General features: G+C 38.8%; 1 protein-coding gene across 5 annotated transcripts in view; it reads left to right on the top strand.

The window, feature by feature from the left end:
- LOC136858058 (band 7 protein AGAP004871) overlaps nucleotides 1-26,134 on the top strand; it is a 493,935-nt gene that overhangs the window by 119,327 nt on the left and 348,474 nt on the right. The window lies entirely within an intron of this gene.

The raw sequence follows: 26,134 nt of genomic DNA, 5'->3' as shown, positions 1-26,134 counted from the left end.
AGTTACGAGTTAGGCCAATATGCAATGGCTGGGAATTGAACCCAGTCTGCCTTTGTGGAAAGATAGCAGTTAAGTCACTCTCAGTCAGTCAATTTCAGTCAACTAATTCATCAATCATTTTTTGACAACAGAACATATTGCTAGTAATTAAATTATTCCAAGATACAGTACATTCATATGTCTCAATCAATTGTTTCAGAAGAATCCCTCCTTTCATTGTAGCAAATGAATGTTAAAATAATCAGTTTTCATTTGATTATTTCAAAAGCATTCACTCTTTGATTGCATCATTCATTCGAATGAAGCTTTGAATGAGTAATCAAAAAAACGATGTCATGTCTCTGATATGGCACGCTCCTTCATCCACGTACAGAAGAGTGAACGGTTTGAGCGAGGGTCGAACCGCAACCTCCCAATACAAGGGAGATGTAAGAGGAAGGGTACTACATTTAAGAAAGCGAATTGTAATGACAAGAACTACAACGGTGTCACAGTGAAATTTGTGATCAGTGAAGTGGAAGTTTTTTTTTTTTTTTTTTAACTATTCGCTTTATGTCGCACCTACACTATAGGTCTTATGGTGATGATGGGACAGGAAAGGCCTAGGAATGGGAAGGAAGCGGCCATGGCCTTAATTAAGGTACAACCCCAGCATTTGCCTGGCGTGAAAATGGGAAACCATGGAAAACCATCTTCAGGGCTGCCGACAGTGGGGTTCAAACCCACTATCTCCCAGATGTGAGCTCACAGCTGCGCGCCCCTAACCTCTCGGCCAACTCGCCCGGTGAAGTGAGTGTGTTCAGTGTTTGGTGCAATAAGAAAAAGTAAAAAGTAAAATAATTTAATTCATATAATGAAGACCTGAAAAGGCAAAGTAGTTCATGACGGCTTGGAACAAGCCCAGGGCATGGTGAAATATTAGGAAACATCATGAGATATTTGGGTCAGCTTATCACCGGTATGTAAATATTCTAAGATCAGAAGCTGGGAACTTCAAACAAATACAGTAGAGACAATACACGACACTTACGGATTTTGCCTTGCTAAAATGGGAGACAATTCGACGGTGGCGCTCCTAGTGACTTGACCTGAACAAATCGCGCTAAATTCAAATATCAATGGAAATGTATGTACGGAAATGGATAAATAAATTACGTCTAGAAAGAAAATGGTATTAAGATATTAACTTCGAAGTTGCTAAAGCAATTCTGGATAAATGAATGAAGAATTATTCAAAAGGTTATTATTCAAAGACTGAAATTAGACATATAAACAAGGTGTGAAATGGACTGCTGTGAAATGGCTCGATCTTTCATTTACGCATTACTTTTTTAGCTTTAGCATACCTGCCCGAAATCTTACGGTTGGATTTGTCTTTTTTCCTCATTTAAAAACATTGCATCATCACATTAAGACATTTGTCAATAAAAATATCGGCACATTCCTTACACATATGATGCAATGAATTAACATTTAATAGCTGGACAATTTTCCTCTTAACATGAAGCCTACTAACAGAAAGAAAATCTATAAAATCCCGGCTTTAATCTGAGAAGAGGGATAAAAGAAAGAAAAGTTTGAAAATGTTGTCGATAGTGATGCTTTGAGGAATATTTACGTACAATTAGAGTAAAAATGTAACATACCCTTGGCTGTATAGCCGAGGATTTTTAAAGTCGCTGGCCTGGAAATGATCTGTACAGATCTTATAATTCTTATACAAGCGTAACGTCCCTTCTTTCTTGTACACTTTATCCAAATCGCTTCTGTGACATTTCAAAACCCACAGATCACACCTACAACACCACATCGGTATTGAAGGTTAAATGCTGCACTATACAATAAAATATGCGTATTATATTTTAAGCCCGTTAAAACATGGGTCGAGCAGGTCAGAAGATTATGAAGTACTATAAAAATCTCTGTCACCGGAAGAATATGTATGCAAACACAATATTACTTACATGTTATTGTCACGAGGGAACCTGAAGAACGAGCGCGCATTTTTCTCTACTTCGTAATTACTGCAGCCAAACACAGCACATACCTTTCCTCTCATGTTGAGAGGAGATATTAAGGAATGACACACGCTTCTACTTAATTATGTCAACTCACTGAAAACGCATAAATAACACCAAAAACTTCACACAAAAATACACGTGCTCTTATGACAGAATCAGTACCGTTCAGGTCTATCCGCTAGAGTGTGCTCCAATAGTTGTCCCTCGATATCTCGCTCAGTGTCGCGTATTGTCTCTACTGTATTTGCTTCAAAGATGCACGTAGGCAGTGGAAATATCGATATTCTCAATGCTTCTAGAACAGGCTCGTGATAACATCCTCCCTTGTTGAGGGAAACGGCCAGCCAATCAGGAAAGACCAGCTCAGAATCACGAGCAGGGCGAAGTTGATCACCAAATAGTTGGTTCTAGAAAATAAGAGGTTATTTAAGGAGGTGTTGAGGGCAAAACCGTGGGAAGTTAACCGACAGAATTTATGGGAGACGGCACAAGGGAGGACCAGGAGGTTAGTCTACAGAATTTACGGGGGACGGTCCAAGGGAGGACCAAAGAGGTTGGTCTCAAAGACATTACGGGAAACAACCCAAGAAAGGAGAAGGAACTTGTCAGGCATAGTTACGGCAAGTTGGTTTTGGGAAACCACAGATAGGGCCAGTCTAACTAAGTAGCAAATGAGGACCAAGAAAAAGAGTCTAATCTCATTGGGACTCAGGCTAATTGTAAAGGGAGTGGAGTGTAGCTCTAACAAAGTATTCTCAAGAGCCTATTGAGAGAAGGGATTGCATCAGTTCGAAGAGGTTGATTTTCCATTTACTAGCAACTGATGGGCAATTTGATCTGCCTTTATATTAGCATATGTACTGGCTTGGGTATTGTCATTATTGAGATGATGTAATAGCCTCCAGGCCTTCTGACTGCTCTTGCTCATGTCACAGTCTGTCATTAGTTTTATCCACTCATCCCTTCTAGCCATTGTTACTGAGGAAAGAACACTTTGTGCAAGGATTGATATTTATTTTTCAGCCAATAGGCTCCGTCTTGTATCTATTTAATTACCCAATAAGAATTGGCGGGATGTTGGGCCTTAGCCCAGAGTTATCTAGAGCCTTCCTCTCGGGTATAAAAGCTGGCACATTTTTCGACCAGGGGGTCTTATTCATCGCTTCAGTCTAGTGTGTGTTTTTGTGAAGAAGGCGGGGAGCCTCGTCCATCATTGAGTAGTCCATCAGCTCAAGGTAATGGCAGTCTGGATTTTATTAAGTGATAGTCTTTGAAAACTAGCTCGAGGGGAAGATTTCTGATCTTTAACTATGTAACTTTAATTTTCTGAAATGTAAATTCCAAGTTCAAATGTAAATTTCAAACGTCAAAAGAACTTGGCCAAAATCAGGGAATAGAGAGTGTGATACCCTCTCGCGTTCCCTATCAACTTGATTTTGAGGTGACTAAGATTGTGTAACCTTTTCAGTTTGAAATCCTTGTAATTTGAATATTTTCTCCGTCCAGTCACCTCGGTAGTATAGGCTTAGCCTCTGTAACTTCGGGCCAGAATCCCAAATAGGGTTTTAATCTTTTAATTGCAAATTTCAAGGAGTGCAAGTGTCCGCCTCCATATCATTTTGATTTTTGGGCCAGTAACTTTAACCTGTTGCTTTCCACAAAGGCCCAGTAGAATGGGTTTTGGATACCCCTGTAAAATTTTATTTCATTTTTTTATGTTAAGAGGTTAGACTGTTGAGTGTCTATGACAGGGAATACTACTTGAATTATAAAATGTAGGTTGTGCCTTTGATAGGCCTGGACCTTTCTGGAACTGGGTTTCCAAGTGTAAAATTTTAATAGAGCAAAGACGCTCCTTCTCTGTAATGGTGAAATGGTGCCTTTGGAAGGCCGGTGTGGTATAATGTTCGGAGAGTTGTCTCCTAGATAATTTTGTGGAGCAAAAGGTGCTCTTGAAACATTGTATATTTTGAATACTCTGTCTTCTTGTGAAGTAAAAGAAATTGGAGGTTCGTTTCCTTGTCTGTTTTTTGAAAGGAGCCACAGCGCTCATGGAGAACGTATGATTAGGGAGCTTCAAGCTCAAGGTTGTTAATTAATTGTTACCCTGTCTTATGAACTTTGTACCTGAATTATAAAGTTTGTCTTTGAAAAACTAAAAGATAACCGAGATAACTGAGAAAAGAAATATAACTCTAATTTTAAAGTTTTTAATTAATCTTTTGATTGTCTTAGATAGACCCATTCATGCCCGCACCTTCTTTCACCTCTGTCCACCACAGTATCCCCGGAACAGTACCATTACCTGTTCCTGCAATTGAGGACATTCCACAAGAAGTAGTACCCAAATGTGGAACTGTAAAGGAATTTGCAATCCAGGACAGATCTGGAGTGTAGGGCAATGGTATGGTGATAAACGGGGTTAAAAGTCAGGTTGTGAGTTTCACAAATAGGAAAAGTCCTCTCAGTTTTAATTACTGCGTTGATGGGGTGAAAGTTCCTTTTGGGGATCATTGTAAGTATCTGGGTGTTAATATACGGAAAGATCTTCATTGGGGTAATCACATAAATGGGATTGTAAATAAAGCGTACAGATCTCTGCACATGGTTATGAGGGTGTTTAGGGGTTGTAGTAAGGATGTAAAGGAGAGTGCATATAAGTCTCTGGTAAGACCGCAACTAGAGTATGGTTCCAGTGTATGGGACCCTCACCAGGATTACCTGATTCAAGAACTGGAAAAAATCGAAAGAAAGGCAGTTCGAGTTGTTCGGGGTGATTTCCGACAAAAGAGTAGCGTTACAAAAATGTTGCAATGTTTGGGTTGGGAAGAATTGAGAGAAAGAAGAAGAGCTGCTCGACTAAGTGGTATGTTCCGAGCTGTCAGCGGAGAAATGGTGTGGAATGACATTAGTAGACGAATAAGTTTGAATGGCGTTTATAAAAGTAGGAAAGATCACAATATGAAGATAAAGTTGGAATTCAAGAGGACAAACTGGGGCAAATATTCATATATAGGAAGGGGAGTTAGGGATTGGAATAACTTACCAAGGGAGATGTTCAATAAATTTCCAATTTCTTTGAAATCATTTAGGAAAAGGCTAGGAAAGCAACAGATAGGGAATCTGCCACCTGGGCGACTGCCCTAAATGCAGATCAGTATTGATTGATTGATTGATTGATTGATTGATTGATTGATTGATTGATTGATTGATCGATTGATTGATTGATTGATTGATTGATTGATTGATTGATTGTTAGGAATACTAACACAGTGCAGTACTGAATTTGATATTGTGTTAGAATCAAACTCATCCAGCATCACTCAGAGCAAGAATGTTGGCATAAAGTTTTGACAAGTGTACTTTCTGTAATTCGTTTTCCTACCTCCAGATGTTTGTCATTTTCTGGAGAAAATCAAACAATTGGATCAGCAAAAAACGGAAACTATTTAGGTATTCTAGAGCTTTGGGATGAATTTAAACCATTTTTGGAAGAACATCTCAAACTGTATGAAAATCCTGTTTATCAACAAGCAATTGTGGTGAGTTTACTGAATGGGAAACGTGCAAGTGACTACTAGTGCTAAAGGTGGTGAAACAGTGAAGTAGCGAGCAGCCCATGCTGGTTTAACTAACATTGGTGTTGATTCATGGAAAGATTTTTTATTTGTCTATGTATGTATGTATGTATGTTTAGTCCTCAGCCCGAAGGCTGCTTGGATCCTCAACAGCTCCGCCATCAGCTGTCACAAATTGCCTAGGCATCACTGAAGAGGCGTACTAGGGAAATGAGGAGTGAGGTAGTTTCCCGTTGCTTTCCTCACCGAACCAGAAGTTGCTATTACATATCAGTCTGCCAAGCTCACTGAAATGCATGCACCAACTGACCCTATGAGCAACATTTTCATACCATTCATAGCAGGGACTGGCTGCGTAAGGAATGGCATTTCTAGCATCACTCATACCTCAGTCACTTTCATCCTGTCAAAGCCAAGGATTAGACAGAGACAGATCAGTGAAAGTAACAATATTGCTCTAGCCCATACCAGAAGACATAGTGCACCGTAAACACAACGTCCTTCCAGCAAAGGCATCTTTGTCTATATAATAGTATATTGTAACACGTAATTTATATAGAGAGACAATGTGCAACGTCCTCATCGAGCTAAATGACAACTGTTGTGTCGTGAACTCCTATAATTCAGAACATTATACCGATCCTAATTTAGTGTAGTTTTTTGTGTTCAATACGAAAAAGAAAGAAGACAAAAATGGATATCGGCAGTGAACCGAATGAAATAAGTATCGTGAAATAATACCAGAAGTATAATTCAAACGTAATTGACACCTTGAGAATGAGAGTGGTGTAAGTCATTATTAAAGCAGACATTAATAAAGTCTCATAAGTTCCTTGTCCTTGTTTATTACAATGTTAAATTCATATAATCCAATAATTAATTTTGTGCTGTTTCCAGATTTCACTCTTCCTGTAAATACATCCGAATTCTTTCCTGCGAAAAATACTAAGGGGAGTTATGATTGCATTTTGAAACTTCTTCAGTTTTGATTCTAGTTAATGATTTTGCCGGGCTAAGTGGCTCAGACCAGGCAAGTTGGCTGTGCGGTTAGGGGCTCTCAGCTGTGAGTTTGCATCCGGGAGATAGTGGGTTTGAACCCCACTGTCAGCAGCCATGAAGATGGTTACCATTTACACACCAGGCAAATGCTTGGGCTGTGCCTTAATTAAGGTCACGGCCACTTCCTTCCCACTCCTAGGCCTTTCCTGTCCCATCGTCACCATAAGACCTATCTGTGTTGGTGTGACGTAAAGAAAAATTGTAATAAGTGGCTCAGACAGTTGAGGTGCTGACCTCCTGAACCCAACTTGGCAGGTTCGATCCCGGCTCAGTCCAGTGGTAAAAAAAAAATGAAATGGCTTATGGCTTTTAGTGCCAGGAGGGTCCGAGGACAAGTTCGGCTCGCCAGATGCAGGTCTTTCGATTTGATGCCCATAGGTGACTTGCGCGTCGTGATGAGGATGAAATGATGATGAAGACGACACAAACACCCACCCCCCGAGTCAGTGGAATTAACCAATTATGGTTAAAATTCCCGACCGTGCCGGGAATCGAACCCGGAACCCCCTGTGACCAAAGGCCAGCACGCTAACCATTTAGCCATGAAGCCGGACAGTCCAGTGGTATTTGAAGGTGTTCAAATGTGTCAGCCCCACGTCAGTAGATTTACCAGCATGTAAAAAAATCCCGTGGGACAAATTCCCGGCACTTCGGCGTCTCCGATAACAATAAAAGTAGTTTTGGGACGTAAACCCGATAACTTCATAATAATATAATTATTATATATTATTATTATTATTATTATTATTATTATTATTATTATTATTATTATTATTATTATTATTATTATTATTATTATTATTATTATTATTATTATTATTATTATTATTTAAAACATTTTTGAAGTACATCAAATTTGACACCTAGGACTTAAAACAATAACCTTCTTGTAAAATTACAACTTTGTACCTGTACATCAAACAGTTTTGGAGGGCTGAATAATTTTGTTTCCAGAGCTAACCTCATTTAATCCCTCAGAGGTGGGATGTTGGTTTTAAAATACTTCCTATTTTACATCTAGGATTTAAATATACACTAACTTAGCAAATGTCATGGGATAGTCACCTAATAGCGTGTGGGGCCTCCTCTGGCCCTGCGAACTGCAGTGAGACGTCGTGGAAGTGAGTCGACAAGTCCCTGGTAGTCCTCTGGACGCAGCTGACACCAAATCGTTTGCAGAGCGGCCGCCAATGCTGGTCTGTTCATGGGTGCAGGATCCATGGCACAGAGCCTGCGTTCCAGGACATTCCAGATATGCTCGATAGGGTTCATATCGGGGCTCATGGGTGGCCATGACAGTCGTTGGACCTCCGCTGCATGTTCCTTGAACCATTCCCGGGCGACGTGGGAGCGATGTGGCGGCGCATTTTCATCTTGAAACACCGCAGAACCGTCTGGGCGCTGGAAGGCCAAAAATGGGTGGAGATGGTCTCCGAGCAGCTCAATATACCGCGTACCATTCAAAGTCTCTTCCAGAAAAACTAGGGGGCCCATTCCATACCAGGAAAATGCACCCCAGACCATAACAAAGACACCAACGCCCTGGACCACACCTTCGAGGCAGATGGGATCCATTGCTTCATGTGGTGTGCGCCATACACGGTGCTTCCCATCGGCATGGTGCAGTTGAAATCGTTATTCGTCTGACCATATCACGTTACGCCATTGTTCTAGTGTCCATCCCTGGTGATGATGAAGACGACACAAACACCCACCCCCCGAGTCAGTGGAATTAACCAATTATGGTTAAAATTCCCGACCCTGCCGGGAATTGAACCCGGACCCCCTGTGACCAAAGACCAGCACGCTAACCATTTAGCCATGAAGCCGGACAGTCCAGTGGTATTTGAAGGTGTTCAAATGTGTCAGCCCCACGTCAGTAGATTTACCAGCATGTAAAAAAATCCCGTGGTACAAATTCCCGGCACTTCGGCGTCTCCGTTGGGTTAACAGTGGCACCCGTGTGCGGCGCCGGCTCCCATACCCCATAGAACCCGTGTTCCTACGGATTGTCCACTGGGAGACGTGTCTAGCACGGCCTGTGTTGAATTGAGCCGTGATTTGTTGCACGGTTGCCCGTCTGTCACTATTGACAATCCGTCTGGACGGCCGGTCGTTCGTCTGTTTTGGACGGTGACACCCGCATTCAACCATTCACGATACACCCCGGACACGGTTGATCGTGTGAAGCCGAATTACCGTACCACTTCCGAAATCGCACTTCCCATCCGTCGGACACCGGCCACCATACCCCGCTCGAACGGTGTCAGCTCACGACGACGTTCCATGTTACACCTGTCACATGCACAGCCACTGCTTACAAGGTGTCCTATACAACTGCCGCTGGCACAGGGGGCGTGTGGTGCGCAGACAACACACCTGCGCATCAGTGCTCCGCTATCCCATGACATTTGCTCAGTCAGTGTATATACCGCCATTTGGAATTTTGTATTTGTATGTAAACAGTTTTGGAGGAATGAAAATTTTTGTTTTTGGGTCTTAACCCGTATTTAACACCCTTAAGGATGAATCTTTTTAATAATAATAATAATAATAATAATAATAATAATAATAATTTTTATTATTTTTATTTTTGCAGGGAGTGTGGAAAATCTTTCATAAGACGCTTGTGAGGGTCCTCACTCAACAAATGTGTGGAGATTCTTACCCACTAAAAACCACACACTCTTTTTCCACGATGTTTCTACCCGCCCTGGATCCACTCTCCCATTACTTCAGGACGGTGTTGTGCTTAATGCATCTTGTGCTTCTTCTTCCTTCTTTTGCTTTACTGTCTGTCATAATCATCCAGATCCTTCTTCTTCTGATGCAGAATATTTCCTACATAGACTGCCACCTGATCCCAAGACTCTTGACTTCCCAGCATTACTGACACGATGCCTTCTGGTGTCAATTCTCCCTGCATAACTTCTGAGCATCTTCTTAGTGGCAGCCAATGAACACACACAAAGAAAGTATGTAATGCATCACCGATATCACCTCAATATATGCACACGGGGCTAGCTGCTAGCCCTAGTCTGTGGAGAAATTTCCGAAAGTATCCATGACCTGTCAAGAACTGTGCGAGATAGTAGTTCACTTCACCATGATTTTGACCAACCCATACGCCCAGAGAATGTATCAGTCTTTTCATCCATTTCCCTCTTCGTCTTCCCATCTCATTTGCTATTGTTGCATTCTGCGACTAAGAGCCAAAGCCTTTGTCTGTCTCCTTCGCAACTCCCCTTGCGTGAGCCAAATTTCTTGTCTTTCGAAAGTCAACAAGTCAATAGGAGCTACTGCTGCTACTACTAGAATCGCAGGTTCTGATACTGTATTATATGCGCATGCAATTCGTAAAGCTGCTCTCCATTGTACAGCCACAATTCTTGTCCGATATTTTGCAATTTTTAACGATTCAGCCCAAATTTCTGAACCGTATAGATCTATTTGACAGTCGACACTAGAAGCCGCCTTTTACTAGATTTCAGCCCTTTGATATTTCCTATGAGTCTACTCAGTGCAGTCATGGTTTTCGCTGCCTTATCTGTTACCCGTTTAATGTGGTCGCAAAATGCAAGCTTAGTATCAAGCGTTACACCAAGATATTTTGTGCTCCTTGTTGTTTCGGTGACTATCTGCCCGATCTGCATCGGAGGACAATTTCCGTTTTGTGATCTGTGAGTTCCAGCCTGTGATTTATCATCCATTCTTTACCCAGTCGCATCACCTGATTCAGTTTAAATTGAGCCAGCTCCAGGTTACGGATTACTATCAGGGCAGCCACATCATCAGCATAACCCACAAGTTTCACATCTTCTGGCATCACCAGCCATAACAAACCATCAAACATGATGTTCCAAAGGTTTGGTCCAAGAATTGAGCCTTGCGCTGCACCAGCTGTGAGCCGTTTTCTTCTCTGATCATCTTCCGTGTCGTATAACAATGTACGATCTTTCAAATAGTCTCGCAGTATATACATGAGATATTGTGGTAGCTTGAGCGTTTCTTGTAGAGCTTCCAAAATATCACTCCATCTTGCCGAGTTAAAAGCAATCAATCAACACTGATCTGCATTTAGGGCAGTCGCCCAGGTGGCAGTGTGTATCGTAGAGATAGGATAGGAATGGTGAGAGGGGGAGTATTCATTCTGGTGAAAGAAGAATTTGTAAGCTACAAAAAAGTTAAAGAAGAGACACATGAAATTCTAGGTGTAAGGCTCATTTCTAAAGATACTGGGCAACTTGATATATTTGGAGTGTACAGACCGGGAAAGGGTAGCACTGACGCGGATTCAGAATTATTTGATAGGATAGTCGGCTATGTGGGAAACGACATGGAAAGAAATGTGATTGTAGCAGGAGATCTGAATTTGCCAGATGTCAATTGGGAAGGAAATGCGAACGACAGGAAGCATGACATAAGTTAATATGGGAAGGACAGCTGATTCAGAAAGTGATGGAACCAACCAGAGGGAAAAATAACCTGGATGTGGTGCTGATAAAACCAGATGAGCGCTATAGGGAAACTGAAGTAATAGATGGTATTAGTGATCATGAAGCTGTTTTTGTCGTAGTTAAAAATAAATATGATAGAAAGGAAGGTCTTAAAAGTAGGATTATTAGGCAGTACCATATGGCTGATAAAGCAGGCATGAGGCAGTTTCTAAAAAGTAACTGTGATCGGTGGAAAACGGTAAATAAAAATGTAAACAGACTCTGGGATGGGTTTAAAGAAATTGTTGAGGAATGCAAAAACAGGTTTGTACCTTTAAGGGTGGTAAGGAATGGTAAAGATCCACCTTATTATAATAGGGAAGTAAAGAGACTAAGAAGGAGGTGCAGAGTGGAAAGAAATAGAGTTAGAAATGGCTGTGGAAGTAAGGAGAAATTGAAGGAACTTACTAAAAAATTGAATCTAGCAAAGAAGGCAGCTAAGGATAACATGATGGCAAGCATAATTGGCAGTCATACAAATTTTAGTGAAAAAATGGAAGGGTATGTAAAGGTATTTTAAGGCAGAAACAGGTTCCAAGAAGGACATTCCAGGAATAATTAATGAACAAGGAGAGTGTGTATGTGAGGATCTTCAAAAGGCAGAAGTATTCAGTCAGCAGTATGTAAAGATTGTTGGTTACAAGGATAATATCCAGATAGAGGAGGAGACTAAGGCCATAGAAATATTAAAATTTACATATGATAACAATGACATTTACAATAAGATACAAAAGTTGAAAACTAGAAAAGTGGCCGGAATTGATCAGATTTCTGGGGATATACTAAAGACAATGGGTTGGGATATAGTACCATATCTGAAGTATTTATTTGATTATTCTTTGGTCAGAGGAGCTATACCAGATGAATGGAGAGTTGCTATAGTAAGCCCTGTGTACAAAGGAAAGGTTGATAGACATAAAGCTGAAAATTACAGGCCAGTAAGTTTGACGTGCATTGTATGTAAGCTTTGGGAAAGCATTCTTTCTGATTATATTAGACATGTTTGTGAAATTAATAACTGGTTCGATAGAAGGCAGTTCGGTTTTAGGAAAGGTTATTCCACTGAAGCTCAACTTGTAGGATTCCAGCAAGATATAGCTGATATCTTGGATTCTGGATGTCAAATGGACTGTATCGCGATTGACCTGTCTAAAGCATTTGATAGGGTGGATCATGGAAGGCTACTGGCAAAAATGAGTGCAGTTGGACTAGACAAAAGAGTGACTGAATGGGTTGCTATATTTCTAGAAAATAGATCTCAGAGAACTAGAGTGGGTGAAGCTTTATCTGACCCTGTAATAAGTAAGAGGGGAATTCCTCAAGGCAGTATTATTGGACCTTTATGTTTTCTTATATATATAAACGAGCATCATTGTCGCCCGTAGGCAAGTGCGCAGGACTTCTGGCGATACGAATGACATACTTCCGTGTATTATTGACCTTATTATAGAAGTGAACAATTGCACGGTCAATCTTATACCTATCGTTTATTTCAAATGTGTTAAAATTTTTATTTATATGCCAGAAGAATCTACTGTAATCTAAGAAGGTTCTCCAAAGGAAAATATGGCTCTTGAAAAACGAACCCAGGAAAGATTAAATATGATCGGTTTATGATCAGAATAAGTACATTGAAAATCCACAGGCTGTTTCCAGTCATTCAACTGGGTCAGGAATGGAATGAATAAGCCCCCATCTAGCGGTGAGGATAGGAATTGTGCCGGCTGCCAAAGGCTGTCGCACTCCTCTGGGGCAATGATTAATAAATGACAAATGAAATAAAATGATATTGGAGAGTGTTGCTGGAATGAATGATGACGGGGAAAACTGGAGTATCCGGAGAAATACCTGTCCCGCCTCCGCTTTGTCCAGCACAGATCTCGCATGGAGTGACCGGGATTTGAACCACGAAACCCAGCGGTGAGAGGCCAGTGCGCTCCCGCCTGAGAGACGGAGGCTCCTTATACGTTAAGTATATTAGGAACAGTAAAATCAATTGGTCTCATCTCCGTTTTCTCCCCACTGCGGTTAAGTTGATTTATCCCCCCCCCCACCACCACCACCACCACCACCACCAAGAAAAAAGGAGGCGTGTTTCTTCATGTTTAAAGGAGATTCCAAATACCAATGTTCACGTGTGTTACCTTCAGTTTTGAGAGATAAGTATTCCCATAAAAATAATTCACTTTTTTCACTTACTTTCACACTCCCCCCTCCCCTAAGTGAATTTTTCGGCAAAAAATATTTGTTTCTTTAATCGTAAAAATCTTCTAAATACCGATTATCTTCAGTTTTTGATATATGTGTCCTCATGAAACGAATTCAACTCCTTTTCACACCCGCCCCCAAAGATGATCCCTCTCCCCCCCCCCCCCAAATGCGTTGTTTTATTTTTAAAGAAGATCTAAATACCAATTTTCACGTCTGTAAAAACTTTAGTTTTTATTAGATGTAAGTATCTTCATACAATTAATGCAATTAATTTTTCAATTTTTCACCCCCCCCCCCCCGACCCTTCATTGGATTTTCCGAGAATACCTGTTTCTTTGCTTTAACAGGAGATTCAGAATACCAGTTTTTACGTCTGTAACATTTAACGTTTCTGAGATATACTGTAGATATAGTCTTTCTAAAAATTCACCCCAATTTGTCACTCCTGTTTAACCCCCATTAATTAGATTTACCAAAAACAACAAAAATAAATGTTTCTGTATTTTTAAAGGAGATTCCATATACTAACTATTTGGTCTCTAATATCTTCAGTTTCTGAGATATACGTATCCTCATTAAAGACATTCAACCCCTTATTCACACTTTTCACCCCCCCCCCCCTCTCCTATTGGGATTTACAGAAAAAAATACGTGTTCTTTTATTTTGAAAGGAGATTCTAAATATCAATTCTTTACATCTGCAAACTTTTGAAGTTTTGAGATATTGATACACTAATTTTTAAAATACACCCCCCCCCCTTTCACACCCCACTATTTGTATTTTCTAAAAACAATAAATACATGTTTCTTTGTTTATAAAGGAGATCCCAAATACCGATCTTCAGGTCTGTAACATCTTCAGTATCCTTAAGTATCCCTATTAAAGGCATTCATCCATTTTTCACCCCTTTTCACTCCTCCTATTGGGATTTTACGAAAACAAAAAAATGCGTGTTTCTTCATCTTGAAAGTAGATTCTATGTACCAATTTTTACATCTGTAAAGTTTGAAAGTTTTGAGATATTGATACACTCATTTTAATAATTCACCCTCCTTTCAACCCTCCACTATTTGGATGTTCCAAAAACAAAAAGTACATGCTTCTTTATTTTTAAAGGAAATCCCAAATACCTTTTTTCAGGCTGTAATATCTTCAGTTTCTGAGATATAAGTATCCTCATTAAAGGCACTTTCCCACTTTTCACTCTTTTCACCCCTCCTATAGGGATTTTCCGAAAACAAAAAATACGTGTTTCTTTATGTTGTAAGGAGATTCTAAATACCAATTTCTACGTCTGTAAACGTTTACAGTTTCGAGATATAGATACACTCATTTTAAAAAATCACCCCCCTTATTTGGATTTTCCAAAAACAAAAAATTATGTGTTCATTTATTTTTATAGGACTTTCCAAATTTAAATTTCCATGACTGTAATATCTTCAGTTTCTGAGATTTAAGTATCCTCATTAAAGGCATTCAACCCCTGTTTCACCCCTCCTATAGGGATTTTCCGAAAAAATACACGTTTATTTTTAAAAAGAGATCCTAAATACCAATTTTTACATTTGTAAACTTTTAAAGTTTTAAGATGCAGATACACTCATTTTAAAAATTCACCTCCCTTTTCACCCCCATTATTTGAATTTTCCAAAAACGAAAAAATACCTGTTTCTTTATTTTTAAAGTAGATCCCAAATACCAATTTTCAGGTCTGTTATATCTTCAGGTTCTGAAATATAAGTAGCCTCATTAAAGGCATTCAACACATTTTCGCCCTTTTCCACCCTTCCTATTGGGATTTTCCGAAAACAAAAAATATGTGTTTCTTTATTTTTAAATGAGATTCTAAATACCAATTTTTATATCTATCAACTTTAAATGTTTTGAGATATAGATACACTCATTTTAAAAATTCACCCCCTTTTCAACCCCCCATTAATTGGATTTTCCAAAAACAAAATATACGTGTTACTTTATTTTTAAAGGAGATCCCAAACACCAATTTTCAGATCTGTAATATCTTCAGTTTCTGAGATATAAGAATCCTAATTTAGGGCATTCAACCATTTCTTCATCCCTTTTCACCCCTCCTATTGGGATTTTCCCAAAACAAAAAAATACGTGTTTCTTTATTTTTAATGAAGATTCTAAATACCAATTTTTACATCTGTAAACTTTTAAAGTTTTAGGATATAGATACACTCATTTTAAAATTTCACCCCCTTTTTCATCCCCTTAGCGACGGAATATCTAAAACTCCTCTCTTAGCGAGCACCTACATCTTAATATGAAAGTATCCCCAAAATTTCATTTCTTTATGTCCAGTAGTTTTGGCTCAGCGATGATGAATCAGTCAATCAGTCAGTCAGTCAGTCAGTCAGTCAGTCAGTCAGTCAGTCAGGACAAGTTATTTTATATATATAGATGATATGAGTCAAGGAGTGGAATCGGAGGTAAGGCTTTTTGCGGATGATATTATTCTGTACAGAGTAATAAATAAATTACAAGATCGTGAGCAGTTGCAAAATGATCTTGATAATATTGTGAGATGGACAGTAGACAATGGTATGGTGATAAACAAGGTTAAAAGTCAGATTGTGAGTTTCACAAATAGGAAAAGTCCTCTCGGTTTTAATTACCGTACTGCGTTGATGGGGTGAAAGTTCCTTTTGGGGATCATTGTAAGTATCTAAGTGTTAATATAAGGAAAGATCTTCATTGGGGTAATCACATAAATGGGATTGTAAATAAAGGGTACAGATCTCTGCACATGGCTTTGAGGGTGTTTAGGGGTTGTAGTAAGGATTGGACTTGGACTGTGCGAGACCAAGAAGAGGGGTACAGGGGAGATCCCTCTGAGAGAAGGATACAGGCTGTATTACAGCGGAGGACCTGAAGCAAAAAATGGAGTGGCCATCATACTTAAAAGAGAAATCCAAGAATATCTGGAATATACAAAGTACGTCAGTGATAGGATGATGATGATGAGACTCCAGTTTGAAAATGGCGTGAAAGATCTATTTCATAATACCAATATAAATGGTCCGTTATTGGACATTATAAATTTTCCAGCTAACTCATTCCTGGTTGCCAGCGTTTCGCCCTCGTGTGCTAGGCTGGGCTCATCAGTTGGTACCTAGCACACCTACCAAGATGCATGGCTAGTGCATACCGTGGAGGCCACTGCGTAGGCCAATTGTAGCCACCGGCAGTGCCAATGCACTATGAGACACTCTGTCTCACTACTAAAAATTGATGCCTGCTTGGCCATCAGATAATACAGATGTTGGTTCCCATTTCCTCTACATTATTAACGCAATTTATCTCCATCCACGTTACGGAAAGAGCATCTTCTTCTAATTTATCTGTGTCAATTCGTCTGAGGTCCCTGAATAATATTTTCGTCCTTGGTTTCGGGCTTTGTAATTGATAGGACAGGAAGATTATGTCATGTCCAGATAGTCCCAGGGCTGATGTTTTTCCATGTTGCAGGACTTTCGCTGAATTGTTTGTTATTATTAGATTGAGAAGGGTGTGACTGCAATTAGTGTGGTGGGTTAGTCTGAGAGGTAACATTGTCATGTTACATGCTTCGAAAATATTACGAAACTGTCGAGTTGGAGCTGTGGTATTGTCTAACAAATTTGTGTTGAAGTCTGCTATTATAATAACGCATTCATAGTATGGCAGAAGTTCAGTCTGAAGGTCAGTCAAGTACCCTACTTTTGGAGGCTTGTTAAATACTCCTAGCAAGCATTTCGCTCTAATTACAGTACGCAAAGCTTTATCTGACCCTGTAATAATTAAGAGGAGAATTCCACAGGGCAGTATTATTGGACCTTTATGTTTTCTTATATACAGGGTGAAGCGTAATTCACGCCGCAGCGCGACTCCTCACATGCCAGCAAAAAAAAAAATGTATCTTACAAAATTTCGTCTTGCGAGTATATCCGGCAGGAAAACGACGTTGAAGAGTAGCAATCTGGCAACACTGTAACCGCATGTAGGGTAACTACCTCTGTCAGCAGCAGGCAGGCTCGCTGTACAGTTAGTGCAGTGGATAGAGTTTTGGGTTAGCATGCAGGAGGTCGAGTGGTCGATCCTGGGTTGAGGCGTATGTTTTTTATTTCATAATGTAGTCCAGGTGGTAAGGTATCTGGCATCTTAATCGTCAACAGCGATTGCAGTGGGTCTTCTAGAAACCATTTGCACTTACTACGATCCTAGAAATGGACGAACAATCGTTTTCATTGGTCAGCTTTGAAAGGCGCCCTTTCCACGTCGTGGGCGTGAATTTATTCGCACCACTTCATCTACTAGATGTGAAACCTGTTTTCTTTGTACCCTTCTTTGTACTTCCCTCCAATGGTTCCATAGATTAGTACCAACTATTATTCTTGCCTCGTTCAGGTCCATTACATTTCGTTAGGGCCTTACGTTACGTTACGTTGTTTCAGCGTTACAAAATGTTGTAAATGTAGGATACATGTGACCTCAGAAACGGTGTCTTACTGTATTACAGTAGGTAATGTCAGATGGAAATTAGCAAATAAAAAATGCGCCTCAACCCAGGATCGAACCATCGACCTCCTGCATGCCAACCAAAAACTCTACCCACTGCACCAACTGTACAGTACGACTAACTTCTGCTGACAGAGGTAGAACCCTACATGTGGTTACAGTGTTGCCAGATTGCTACTCTTCAACGTCCGTTTTCTACCGGATATACTCGCAAGACGAAATTTTGTAAGAGACATTTTTTTATTGCTGGCATGTGAGGAGTCGCGCTGCGACCCCCGAGTGCGCGAATTACGCTTCACCCTGTATATAGATGATATGAGTAAAGAAGTGAAATCAGAGGTAAGGCTTTTTGCGGATGATGTTATTCTGTATAGAGTAATAAATAAGTTACAAGATTGTAAGCTACTGCAACATGACCTCGATAATGTTGTGAGATGGACAGCAGGCAACGGTATGTTGATAAACGGGGTTAAAAGTCAGGGTGTGAATTTCACAAATAGGAAAAGTCCGCTCAGTTTTAATTACTGCGTTGATGGTATGAAAGTTCCTTTTGGGGATCATTGTAAGTATGTAGATGTTAATATAAGTAAAGATCTTCATTGGGGTAATCACATAAATGGGATTGTAAATAAAGGGTACAGATCTCTGCACATGGTTATGAGGGTGTTTAGGGGTTGTAGTAAGGATGTAAAGGAGAGGGCATATAAGTCTCTGGTAAGACCCCAACTAGAGTATGGTTCCTGTGTATGGGACCCTCACCAGGATTACCTGATTCAAGAACTGGAAAAAATCCAAAGAAAAGCAGCTCGATTTGTTCTGGGTGATTTCCGACAAAGGAGTAGCGTTACAAAAATGTTGCCAAGTTTGGGCTGGGAAGAATTGGGAGAAAGAAGATGAGCTGCTTGACTAAATGGTATGTCAAAAACAGATCAGATGTAAATGGTATGTTCTGAGCTGTCAGCGGAGAGATGGCGTGGAATGACATTAGTAGACGAACAAGTTTGAGTGGCATCTTTAAAAGTAGGAAAGATCACAATATGAAGATAAAGTTAGAATTCAAGAGGACAAATTGGGGCAAATATTCATTTATAGGAAGGGGAGTTAACGGATTGGAATAACTTACCAAGGGAGATGTTCAATAAATTTCCAATTTCTTTGAAAACATTTAAGAAAAGGCTAGGAAAACAACAGATAGGGAATCTGCCACCTGGGCGACTGTCCTAAATGCAGATCAGTATTGATTGATTGATTGATTGATTGATTGATTGAGAGAAGTTCACTTAAAAACTGGCTTGTAGTTATTCTGAGGAAAGAAACAAAAAAAGCAAATTAAGATACATGAAAAGGAGAAGCACAAAAGGTGACGGTAGTAGAACTGTTTCTTTTCCTTATCACCACACACATATATTTCAGGGTTACCAAAATTATTTCAACATTGAATATTTGATCACCACAGAAAATCATACATCTTGATATACAGCAGCCGGGGACTACTGAGGTACTTACATAGAATGTGTTATAAAATATCTACAGACAGATAGGCAGGATGTATTTTTAAGTCTATTATTATTACTATTACTGAATTTAAAAAATGGGATCTAATATTATAAATACTTCTTTTCACAAGGACAGAGATACATGATTATTCATAGTATAATGTCAATGTTTGTACAACTGTCTTGATGTTATTTTGCTACGAGTAGATAAACAAAACACTTTTCATAATATTTTAGTACGAACACACTAGTGAAAATAAGACCTGACACAATTGTTTGAATATTTCTCAAAGGATAATTCTGCATTACATTTACAGTACTATAATATTATTGATACCATTTGTACTGTGATAGGAAAAAAGTCATATGCACAGAAATCTATATCGCTGAAATTTATTAATGCAATCTAAGATGATTATATTGCTATTTGGTGGAGTTGAACCCTAAAAACTACCACAATTATTTTTTACTTGTTTTCCCCTAATAAAAATTTGAACAATTTTGTTTGGCTCATTATCTATTTGAATAATTTGCTAGTGTCAGACCACAAGATAAAATGCTATTCAATTTTTTTCCCATTTAAATTGTCCTACTAAACCATCACTTATAGTATAACTTGACGAGATGGTTTCTGAATAGTGTGTCGATAAGCAGTACTGTAAGGAATTTTATCAGTTTTACTAGAAGATGTAATCAAATACATCAGTGGGTTATTGTTTATTCATTCATCCAACCAGATGTGGAAATGATCCTTTAATAATTTGCATGAATTTACATCAATGCAGTAACCTAAGTAAAGTTAAGGAGAAATTGAAGGGAATTTTTGCTTCAAAATTACAAACATGGTAGGGTCAAAATATATATTCTGCAAGTCTTTCATTAACTGTCATGAGGGTCCGATCAGACTGGCAACTTAGGTGTTTATTAAGAACTCCACCGGTCCAACTGGGCCAGCAACTGGTTGCTAATTAACTACAAGTGAAACTCCTATACTAACTGCATACACTCTTAGCATGAAAATGATGAAATGTGGTACCTCAAGACACTCTGTGGTAAGTCAATGATGTAATAAGGTCACCTGATAGGTTCGACTAGGCAGCACAAGAGCACTTACAAAATGACATTGTATCTGATGTTGTTTATTGGCCCGATTGGGTCGGCATATAATTTTGCACAGTAAGGACCAAAGTGAGATTGAGAATTCAAAATTATTATTGATAATGTCTCTTTAATCCTACGAATGCTGGCAGTCTGATTTTTGTTGAAAGAGATGTACATGATTTAATGAAGCAACTAAGCACTCCATACATTTACAGACACCAGAGCATCTTACATAGCCCAATAACTGTTGGCCAGAGCTTCATTCCCTATGTATGTATGTATGTATGTATGTATGTATGTAGTGATGGCATAATCAAATACTTTTAATAATCGAATAACCTCCATCTGATTATTTAAATAATCAAATAAAATAATCAAATGAGTTTCAAATACCATTCAGTTGTATCCCATAGAATAATCAGATGTGTCATGTATACATTTTTCAGTTTAAGTGTGTCGGATGGATAATCGATTGAAATAAGCAAATAGATGAATTCTTACGAAAAATAGAAATACACCTTTTTTTTTCCAAACATACCTCCTGTCTTAATAACATCTGTAAAATAAAGTTCATTTTTTAAGTAAATGCCGTTTTCGGGTCACACAATAGAACTAAGCCGCAGTATTACCGATTGAAAATCAGGCGATATACCTACTTTAATTTTATGCCATCTGGATCCGTGGGTAAATGGTTAGTATGCTGGCTTTTGGTCCAAGGGGTCCCGGGTTTGATTCCCGGTCGGGTCGGCGATTTTAACTTTCATTAGTTAAATCTTATGACTCGAGGACTGGGTGTTTGTGCCGTATTCAGTCTTTTACTTCATCTTAGGTAGGACCCAATTTTCAAATGTTGTTAAGAAGTAGTGTGTTTCAGTAGTTTTCGTAGTTTCCGTTTACATGTGTGTGCTATATTTTTTGTTACTTTTATAGTAAGTATTTGCCCTATTTATTGATTTTTATAACTATAAGTCTTAATATTTCGATAATAAACATACTGGAAGTTCCTCGCTGGAGGTTTTATGAAGTATCCCGTGGATGTATAGTTTCAAGTCCGCCTGTGTGGTGTAGTGGTTAGTGTGATTAGCTGCCATGCCCAGAGGCCTGGGTTTGATTCCCGGCTCTGCCACGAAATTTGAAAAGTGGTATGAGGGCTGTAACGGGTCTACTCAGCCTCGCGAGGTCAACTGAGTAGAGGGGTGTTCAATTCCCTACTCAGCCATCCTCGAAGTGGTTTTCCGTGTTTTCCCACTTCTCCTCCAGGCAAATAAATGCCAGGACGGTACCTCATTTAAGGCCACGGCCGTTTCCTTCCAATCTTCCCACCCCCCGACAAGGCCCCTGTTCAGCATAGCAGGTGATGCCGCCTGGGCGAGGTACTGGTCATTCTCCCCAGTTGTATCCTCCGACCCAAAGTCTCACACTCCAGGACACTGCCCTTGAGGCGGTAGAGGTGCGATCTCTCACCGAGTCTGAGGGAAAAACCAGCCCTGGAGGGTAAACAGATTAAGAAAGAAAGAAAGTATAGTTTCAAATTTCCCCGTGAATGATGATGTGGAGTTATGGTGTATGTGAAGCTAATGTTCTGATACTGAAGGTATTTATATTTAGTTCCTTTTTTCTGTTATACAGCAAAGTACGTTACATTTATATTTTTTGGGTGCAATAATTGGTTCCGTAGCTTTGGTATGGTTGAATGAAATTCAAGTGTATTTTTGTTTACATTTAAAAGTTCTTAAAGGGTATTTTCTGTGTGTGATGATTATTTTTACAGAAGTGTGTGCCCTGTTTTTGTTTTGGATAGGCTAGCATTTGTAGCTCTTCGGTCATTTTTATTTTCTCATTAATACCATCTACCATTTTCATACAGAGATACCATTTTCATACAGAGGTGTTTGGACCGAAATACAGGTAGTTTTACTATTTGTGTTACGCCTCATTAAGTTTCAAGTGCGTGTATAAGTTAATAGAGTATATTTTTGACAGGTTTTTGATAATTTCATGTGAAATTGTAAACGGTATTTTTTACTGTTTCTGTGAATTTGTATAACAGCATCTTTGATTCTGTGATTCCTATTTGTTTAAAATTTCATGTATATTTTATAAAGAAATTTATGTTTGGGAAATGAAAGGCAGATATTCACAAAAGTAAAAACATATTTTTAATTCTTTTAAATATTGATATTATGTAACATTTTGTAATGTGTTGCTATAATGACAAGATAATATAATTTTGGAAAGATATTCTGCAGTGTGAGCTGTTTTTAAGTTCAAATTCAACTTTACCTATTCCAGAACTGAAGGGAGAGTGATTAAAGACTCCATTTCAATGAGTCATAAAGCCCAGTATCCAGTATTACGTGACTTTCAAGCCACGAGTCATCATATTTTATGCGGACTTCAATTAACACCAATATGCAATGACCGGCATTCGAACCCAGTCGTTCTTTGCAAGAAGGTAGCGATTACGTCAGAGCTATCATGCTCCCTCAGTCAGTCAATTAATTTATCAGTCATTTTCTTGACGAGACAAATTGTTAATTCGATAATTCCTAAGAAACTGTTCATTCTAATGTCTCATTTGATTGTTTCAGTAGAATAATTAATTCGGTTGGAGTGAATCAATGTTAAAATAGTCACTTTTGATTTGATTATTTCAAAAGCATTCACTATTCAATTGCCTCATTCATTCAAATGTAGTTTTGAATGAATAATCTAATGGAAACATTCACTATTTGATAGCCTCATTGATTCAAATGGAGTTTCGTATAAATAATCGAAATATAATTGAATGGCAAAAGTATTTGCTATTCGATTGCCTAAGTCATTCAAATGGAGTTTCAAATGAATAATCAAAAAAATAATCAAATGGGAAAAGTACTCACTATTCAAATCTCAATCATTCGAATTAATAATCGAAAAATAATTTAATGGAAAAATAATCGAATAATCAAGTAAAAATAAATAATCAAATAAGCAATTATTTTGTATTTGATTATCCCATCGATGTATGTATGTATGTATGTATGTATGTAAGTATGAATATTATCCAGAAAGGACAGTTCCATTCAATGGCGTCTTCAGCTCTTTCCATCAAAGCCTGCTGCCAGTAAACTGACTTTGAAACATAACTCTTAAAACAAAAGTATATAAATAGAGCTTGTTTTCAATTGCATGTAAACACAAATTTTCTGCAGTATCAGCAAATATATTTATGCAGGTTCTTCCTGCTAAGAATATATATCCAGCTGGAGGAAAAAGAAAGACTTGCATGGTCATTGTAATTAATAGTTGAAAGTAATTTTAGTAACATTTACATCTTCTGGAAAAGTATTGTACAGAAAATGGGTTGAAACTTAATCATGAAAAATGTAAAAATAATGCAATTTTTTTAAACAAGAAGAAAATATCATTTCACTACAAATTTAGTAATATACCATTTCAAAAATTAACGACTTTGGTATTTTATTCAAATAATCAATCACTTATTGAACTAATTGGACATATTTGTAAGAAATCATTACAAAGACTGGGTTTCATTACTACATGTGTCAGAGAATTTTTCCATCGTAGCTACCTACTGTCTGCTAGAATGGTACGTCCTATACTTGAATATGTATGCCTGAAGGGAAACCTTATCATACTTCTATCCATAGATTATACTAAACATAGTACTAGTCCACGCCTGCCAATGGAATAGTGCGACATTGCCTAGATAAATAAATGTGTTGGCGAGCTGTGTCCATTATCCGTATTTCTTTCTGCACACAAAAATCATAAATTCAATTGTTTTGGTGATGCTACATGATAGCGCAGAAAGTTGTGAAGCTGTCCGTCCCCCTGATTCTACGAGCAGGTGTTAAAGTTTTCAAATATAGAAGTCTGCATAAACACAAATTTTTCTGAGCCGGGAGCTGACGGCTCAAGCTTGCAATGTGTGTACACACAGTATCCAATATTCTAAGGAATAAGCCCACGTTTTGATCACTGGGAAACTGTGCAACAAAATTGAACGATTTTGAAAAATGTATTTTACAGCAAAAAATATTTGACTTTTACAATAATGGAGAATTTCCAACAGTTAAGAAATTGATGGACTTGAAGGGGAAAATTAACTATTAGGGCCCTGTATCTTCCATGTACATGTTATTGAAATCCCTTAAAATCCTACCAACGGTAGGAAATTCCTTATCTGCTCGACACCATTTCATTGTCAATATTATCCAATTGAGATGATAAGGACTCAAGTGAAGGATGAAGCGGCAGAGTTAAACAATACATTTCAACTCTCAGACATGAAACGACTCGCACACGATAGAGTTAATAATAATAATAATGTTATTGCTTTTATGGCTTTCGGAGATGCCGAAGTGCTGGAGTTTTGTCCCGCAGTTCTTTTATGCGCCAGTAAATCTACCGATATGGGGCCCACATATTTGAGTACCTTCCGATACCACCGAACTGACCCAAAAACGAACCTGTCAACTTGGACTCAGAATGCCAGTGCCTTAAACATCTGAGCCACTCAGCCCGGCTTGATAGTTACAATCAAGGAGTGGCAGACACATGTGGCACATTCTGAAAAACTGCAGGAAGAGGATTTTCACTGAGAACTGGCTAGGGGCAACACAATTCAGGAAATAGTAATAAATCTTAGGGGCTGTTATTTGGACTCCAACAAGTGATGAAGATGGTGAAAGGGAGGAGGAGAAGGAAGAAGTCCTAGTATTTCCACGGTAGGGTGTTTTGACTTTTCAGTCGATAAGGTAATGTTTTTCTTATTCTTTCAGTAAACATAGTGTACTACTAATATTATTAATAGTGTTAATATGGGTTGACCCGATAAACGAGAAATGGCTGCACTGAATTAATTTACGTATTTATTTTACCTTATAAAGATGCCACTGGAGTTCTTACTCAGAATGGCTTGCAGTGTAGATTACATCTTATCAAATAATAACAGTCTCACATGGGTTGAGTATTGCATGCTAACTAACTTCAGTGTGACATCTTCCAGGAGATATTGCTTTATACCTGTCTCGTAATTGTAATGACGTCCGACTCCATGGCTAAGTGGTTAGCATGCTGGCCTTTGGTTACAGGGGTCCCGGGTTCGATTCCTGGCAGGGTTGGGAATTTTAACCATCATTGGTTAATTTTGCTGGCACGGGGGCTGGGTGTATGTCGTCTTCAGCATCATGTCATCCTCATCACGATGCGCAGGTCACCTACAGGTGTCAAATCAAAAGACCTGCACCTGGTGAGCCAAACATGTCCTCGGACACTCATACGCCATTTCATTTCATTGTAACGATTTGAGTGCTTCATTGTAAGCATGGAGAATCATAAGATACCTTATCACATACATGCATTTCAGTTCGGAGTGCATTGTGTTTAAATAGAACGTTGTATGCGCATTGTGAAGCATGAGGCCATCGTTGTTCAGTACTTGGTATAGATTCAGAAGTAGCAAACATTTCTTCATTGATTTTCATTTACGGCAGGGTTCTCTTAAGATAATATTGATTATACAGGCTTAGAACAGTCAATAAATCTGCATAGTCTTATCACAACACTGAATTCCTAGATATGCTTTCCGTTTCAATATTGTTCTACTCCTTGGAGAATTGCTCACAATTCCTAGAAAAATAAA

Source organism: Anabrus simplex, chromosome 1, assembly GCF_040414725.1.
Source record: "Anabrus simplex isolate iqAnaSimp1 chromosome 1, ASM4041472v1, whole genome shotgun sequence".
In the NCBI taxonomy this organism is placed as follows: domain Eukaryota; kingdom Metazoa; phylum Arthropoda; class Insecta; order Orthoptera; family Tettigoniidae; genus Anabrus; species Anabrus simplex.
This window is presented reverse-complemented; position numbering and strand designations above follow the sequence as displayed.